General features: G+C 50.5%; 1 protein-coding gene across 6 annotated transcripts in view; it reads right to left on the bottom strand.

The window, feature by feature from the left end:
- The window catches only part of Trappc9 (trafficking protein particle complex subunit 9), a 703,342-nt gene that overhangs the window by 307,833 nt on the left and 388,752 nt on the right, over positions 1-6,757 (bottom strand). The gene's annotated exons all lie outside the window — the stretch shown is intronic.

Raw genomic sequence — 6,757 nt, 5'->3', positions numbered from 1 at the left:
TGTAATATCCACAAGATAATCCCATCAGGCTGGATTCCCAGTGCTACTGCACTGCTATGCCACTTCTGTAAGGTAAGAATATCTGTCCAGGTGTTTGTTAACTGTGCCATAGTCCACAGGGTAAAAGTACCTACCTTGGTACTTTGTACACAACCCAAACAATGCTCTAGTGAGCAGAATATGGGCACTCAACTAGGTTCTCAGTGGAAAATAATTTCCCTGCCAAAGACCACAGGGTGAGGACCTCTGCCCAGATCCTCAGTGAGTCATGGCAGCAATCTGCATGTAAGGATCCCTGGCTGTGTTATCAGCATGTGGTTCTACTTTACCAATGCCCCAAGGTAAAGATGTTCACACAGCTCCTGGGTATGCATCACAGCAGCACTGCCATCCATAAAATAAGGACGCCCATCTACGTTATTGGCACACAGCTCCTCAGCACCACAGCTCTCAGCGCCAGGATGTCCACACAGGTCCTCAGTCAGCCAACAGCACCAATACAACATTTTGCAGAGTAGGGACATACAGCTGTGCCATCAGTGTATGGCTCATTTGCAGAAGGAAAATGCCAGCCTTGTTTCTGAGTTGCCAGTACTGCTAAGACACAGGCTGCAAAGTGAAGAGTCCACTCAGGCCTCTAGCATCAGCCACACAATACAATACAGAGTAAGAAGCTCCATTGGGTTATCAATGTGCAGCCTCACTATGCCATCTTACATAGGATAAAGACATCACCCAGCTCCTAGATGTGCCACGGACTGAAATGAAAAATACCTGCTGTAGGTCCTCCCACAGGAACATAGCTGCAACACAATTGCAAATGGTCAATCAGCCCAAAAGCTTAGTGCCAGAGACATGACAATGGGGCTGCTGAAAGGGCAAGGACAGTCCATTGATGTAGCAACTTGTGGCTCTAGTGCGCCACCCTCTGCAAAGAATGTTGTTCTGGTTCATAGCCTGGCCCCAGCGCTGGAGGTTAGAAAGCTCAGCGAAGCTCCTAGTTCACCGCCACGGAAACGAAGTAATACTCCAGGTTAAGCGCCACACGGTTATCAGCGCACAGCCCTGCTCCACCACCATCCTCACAGTAGGATGTTCACCCAGATCCTCTAATTGCGGCTGCGATAAGGTCCCCATATCCAAAGTAAGGATGTTCAGTGGCTTATCAAAATGTGCCACCATCTGCAGATTAGAAAGCCTGCCCAAGACCTTGGTGCACAACCACAACCATCACGCCGATGCGTGCAGAGAAAAGAAGCTCTACTGTGCCGCCACACCCAGGTTAAGAACATCTGTCCCTCCTCAATACGCATCCAGTAATGCCGAGTTCCCTAGATTAAGGATGTTTTGGAGGTTTGCCGAGGTCCCCGCAGAGCAGGAGTCTCTAGGATAAATCTTTGGTGTGTAAATACAGTAGTGACCGCTCTGCAGGCAGACAGTCCACCCAAACACTTCTTGTGCAACTGCCTTAAGGCGGCTCTTTAAAGGGTAATGATGGCCCAATATGTCAGTGTCCCAAAAGTAAGGACATTCACCTTCGGAGCCGTGCTGCAGTCTATAAAGTAAAAACGCCCACGCAAGTCCTCAGAGTCTGCTGCCGCTGTCCGTCCACAGGCTATCCACAGGCTTAACGGCATTCTACTGCATTACCCGCGCACAACTCCACCAGTACCACCGTCTTCGGGGTAAGACTGCCCATCCAGGTCCTCAGTCCTACTGAGCTGCGGTAGAGTGGCGGTGAACAGGGTAAGGCGGCTCTGCTGGGTTATCGCTGAATTGCTGTGCACGTCACCAGAATAACGACAATCACCCAGGAGCTCAGTTCGTGGTTGCCAAAGTATGTGGCTCTAGTACGTACGACACCATCTACAGGGGGTAAGGATGTTCCTTCAGCTCCCAGCCAAGCCGCAGTCCGCAGGATAAAAACACCTTCCTAGGTCTGGATTGTGCAGATGCTTCTGTGACGTTGTCTACAGGGCAGGGTTAGGAAACCTGCCCAAGTATTTAGTGCGCAGTCGCAGCCTTGTGACAGAGAGTAAGGATGTCTGCCAAGCTCCTCCTACGGTGGACACACAGGGCGGTAACCCACAGGACAGGGACACCTGCTGGCTTATTGATGTGTATCTCCAGTTCCACCATCCAAAGATAAGGATGTCTACCCAGATTTTTGTGCCGCCATTCGCAGGAAAAGGACGTCTATCCAGCTCCCCACAGTGCAGCCATCTGTAGGGTAAAAATGCCAGCGGAAGTCCCACAGCGGTGCCTCAGTCAGCGGAGTTACCGAGGGCACCCTTCCCCCCAGTCTTTAGTGCGCAGTCGCAGCAATGCAGCAGTCGGAAGATGAGTTCTGCCTAGGGCAGTAACTTACTGGGAAAGGACACTTCTGTGGGATATCAGTGCGCAGCTCCAGTACAATAGTGTACAACCTAAGGATGTTTTCCAAGGTCCTTCTAACCTGGTGGAAAGGTGCCACTGCGCCATCACCTATGGGGTACGGAAGTCTGTCTAGATCCTAGATATGATGAAGTCTGCAAGGGAAAAACGTCCACCCAGGTGCTGTAACAGTGCCAAAGTCAGCAAGGTTACAACGACCCTACCACCACCACTAAATCTTTAGTGCGGAGTTATGGCAATGCAGCTTTCGGTGGGTAAGATTGCCGCCCAGGGCGGTCGCTCACTAGGCAGAGACGCCCGGTTGGGTTATCGGTACACAATTCCCGTTCACAACACAAGGTTGTCTTCCAAGGTGCCTGGCGCCAAGCGGCAGGATGCCACTGTGCAGTAACCCACAGGGTAAAATTTCCATCCAGTTTCCAGTCATGCCGCAGTCTGCAGGGTAAAAACTTCCTCCCTGTGACGCAGTGTGCAGAATCAGAAAGCCCCTTCCCAACTGACCTCCGCCCAATCCTCAGTGCGCAGTCGCGGCAATGCAGTGCCTGTCAGAGGTTAAGGATATCCGCCCAGTGTGCCGGCCAAAAAAACAAGGCCGCCCCCATTGGATTACTGATGCGCAGCTCCGCGCCACAGTTTTCAAGATAAGGATGTCTTCCAAGGCCCTTGGTGTGCGGTGACTGGGCGCCACTGAGCCGCCATCCACAGTGTGGGAACAATCGTCCAGCTCGCAGTCGTGCCGCATTCTCAGGGTAAAATCATCTGCGGGTCCTGCAGCTGTGACGCAGGGTTAGAAACTCAGCCCTCATCCCCCACTCAAGCATCGGTCCTTAGTGCGCAGTCGCGGCAATGCGGCAGCAGTCTGGGGTTAAGGATATTCACCCAGTGCGCCGGCCAAAAACGTAAGGACGCCCCCGTTGGATCATCGATGTGCAGCTCCGTGCAACAGTTTGCAAGATAAGCATGTCTTCTAGGGATGCTTGGTACGTGGCAGCAGAGGGCCACTGCGCTGCCATCCACATAGTAATGTCCGTCCAGTTCCCAGTCGTGCCGCTTCTCAGAGTAAAATCATCTACAGGTCCCGCAGCTGTGACGCAGTCCGTAGGGATAGAAACTCAGCCCCCAACCCCACTCCCGCCTCGGTCCTCAGTGCGCAGTCGCGGCAATGCGGCAGCTGTCAGAGGTTAAGGATAGCCACCCCGTGTGCGGCCAAAAAAGCAAGGATGCCCCCGTTTGATTATTGATGCGCAGCTCCGTGCCATAGTTTGCAAGATAAGGATGTCTTCCAGGGACTGTTGGTACGCGGCAGCAGAGCGCCACTGTGACGTCATCCACAGTATAGCGAAGTGCATCCAGTTCACAGTTGTGCCGCATTCTGAGGATAAAATCATCTGCTGATCCTGCAGCTGTGACGCAGTCCGTAGGGTTAGAAATTCAGCCCCCACCCCCCACCTCTGCTTCAGTCCTCAGTACGCAGTCGCAGCAATGTGGTGGCTGCGGAAGGATAAGAATATCTGCCCAGTGTGCCGGCCAAAAAAGCAAGGACACTCCCGTTGAATTATCGATGCGCAGCTCCAGTGTCACGATTTGCAAAATAAGAGTGTCTTCCAAGGCCCTTGGTGTACGGTGACAGGGCACCACTGTGCAGCCATCCATAGCGTGGAAACATCCATCCAGTTCCCAGTCGTGTAACATTCTCAGGGTAAAATTATCTGGCTGGACCTGCAACTGTGAAGCAGTCCTTAGGGCAGAAACTCCCCTACCTAGGTCTTCAGTGCGCTGTTGCCGCGTGGCTGTCAGAGTATAAGGATGTCTGCCCAGGGCAGTAGCCCACAGGGAAAGTATACTTCGCTTTATTATCAGTGCGCAATTCCAGTGCCAGGGTCTGCAGGATAAGGGTATCTTCTAAGATTGTTGGTGCGTGGCGGCGCCACTGTGCCACTCTCTCCAGTGTGGGAACATCATCCAGCTCCCAGCCGCATCACAGTGCACAAAGGTTCGCTGCTGTAATGCAGTCCGCGGTGTTAGAAAGTCCCCTTCCCTCATCCTTAGTGCGCAGTCGTGGCTAAGTGTGTGGATGTCTGCCCAACTCAACAGGGCGTGGTGCACAGGATAGTATCCACAAGGTAAGCATGCCAGCTCTAGTGTGCCACGGTCTGCAGCGTAACAGTTTCTTTGTAGGTCCTAGGTGTGTGATTGCAAAAGGGTGCAGCTCCATCGTTTCTCTGTCCTCAGGGTAAAGATGTCTGCCCAGCTTCCAGCCTTGCTGCGGTCTGCAGGAGGAAAAAAAAAAATGCCTGCTCAGGCCTTTAGTGCGCAGCCGTGGCAATGCAGCTGTGGGAGGGTAAGGCTGTCTGCCCAGCTCTGTGGAGCGGGGGGAAGACAGGATGGTATCTGGAGGGTAAGGGTGCGCCTCTGGCTTATCCGTGAGCAGCTCCAGTTGTCAGTATCCGAAGATAAGGAGGTCTGCCGATGTCCTTTGTACTTGGCGGCCCAGGATGGTGGTGCCCAGAGTATGGATGCCCTCCGGACTATAAGCAGCCCTCACTGGGGTTCTGTCCATATAGTAAGGAAGTCCGCCCAACTCCTCCTCCGACTGGGGCCACAGCAGCACCGCAAGCAGTGTGGTGGAAGACGCCCGGCCGCCCTGCGGTTTTGCTTGTGTTAGGCCCCGCCCACGGCCACCTCCTTTCCCTGGAGCCACTCGGGGGCCCTCTGGAGGCTAGAAGGAGTGCACCAGATCGGCGGATGCGGCCTTCAAGGGCCCATGCCTCAGCCAGCCTCGCTGGAAACTAAGGACACAGAGAACCGTAGGTCGACAGAGGAAGACAGTCCACTGTGAACCTGAGAGCAAAAAGGAGCGTGTTGGCAGTGGGAATGCTGCATGCAGGTCAGCGACAGATTCTGCCGTTTAGCTTGGCCCCAAGAGTGGTATTTACAATGTGGCTTTTTTGCAGGCCTGAGCCTCACATTCTGGCGCCTTCCAATGTTATTAGCTAAAAGATCTAGCATCTAGCAAGAGGGCCTCCCAGTGCTCCCTGTAGGGTAGCTTGTGACACTGATTTCTAACCGGATGATGAAGTAGACATTCCCTTTTAATATTTTTACTCAAGAGGGTTTTTAAAGCCATTTTAAATTTTCTTGTTTGTTGTTACTCTTCCAGCAACAGGGCATCTTCTGATGGGGCAGTTTGCTCTAAAGTGAGTATATTCAGTTTATCTGTAGTGCCGAAGATGGCACTCAGGCCTGCTAGACAAGCATTCTACTATTAATCGACATGCACTCAGGGCCAAAGTGGGTATTTTAAATACATTTTAAGTGTTTATTATTGACAAATATTTGAAAAATCTAGTTAATAAGAGTTTGGTTGAACTTTAGAGGTTTTGTGTTCCTCCCCGTTTGCTAAATTTTTCATGAAAAAAAAGATTTGTGAACCACGGAAAATGTTTATTTCACAATATCTGATACATATATAGCAATATAAAATATCTGAGCCTACTTAAATCTCAAATTGTATTTGTTTGACAGTAGTTTGCCTTTTTTCTGTGTGGTTTTATATGCTAATTAGGTTGGTCCAATTTTGCCAAACAGTTATCAAACTTCACAAGAGAATGTAATTAGAACCAGTGATTGGTATAACATTCAGGGCTTTGTGAAAGACAATGAAGATGATGTTTGAATTGCTGCTACTTGTTAGTAACATAATTTAAAAGTATTGCTTTTCTCAAAGTTTACAATGCTGTGTTACATTTAATTTCTAAAAATCTATGTAATGTGTTTTCCTGACACATTTCCAAGTGATAGTCCAAGTGACAGCGATAGACACATACAAATTTAATTGGAAATCCTAGCCTGGGCTTCAAAAAATTGAATCTTAAATCACTATCCACACTGGCACATTAGCAGTGCCAAATAAATACTTGTTCAATAAATAAAATACCAGAAACAAAACAGGTGTGGAGGACAGGAAGACACAGTTTAACACATGCCCTAACACAGTTCTCTGATTGGCTGTCAAACACACACAGGCTCCTAGTTTTGTGTGTCTTCTCCCGCCTACTTTTCTGCTCTGGGCAACTGAAATGCAGGGCGGGTGCTTCCAGGAAGCCAGTCCACATAGCCATGGAGAGGGGAGCATGGGCTCCTTGGGTGCCGAAGGGCTGGGTCTTGCATTGATGCTGTCTTGCTGTGTGGCTCTGGACAAATCCTTTTCATTTTCTGTCTTTCCCCTTGTCTGCCTTCAGCGCAAAGGCACCGGGTTGGATAAGACTCAGTCTCTTTATCCCTGGGTTCCCATTTCAATGGAGTAATCACATTAAATGTTTCTTCAGAACCATAATGGTGTATGTCCTACGCAGATGACAGA

Source organism: Cavia porcellus, unplaced genomic scaffold (genome assembly GCF_034190915.1).
Source record: "Cavia porcellus strain 051 isolate PalLab524CR breed Dunkin Hartley unplaced genomic scaffold, mCavPor4.1 scaffold_19, whole genome shotgun sequence".
Classification (NCBI taxonomy): Eukaryota; Metazoa; Chordata; class Mammalia; order Rodentia; family Caviidae; genus Cavia; species Cavia porcellus.
Note: the sequence above shows the minus strand (reverse complement) of the source record. Positions and strands in the feature narration are given on the sequence as shown.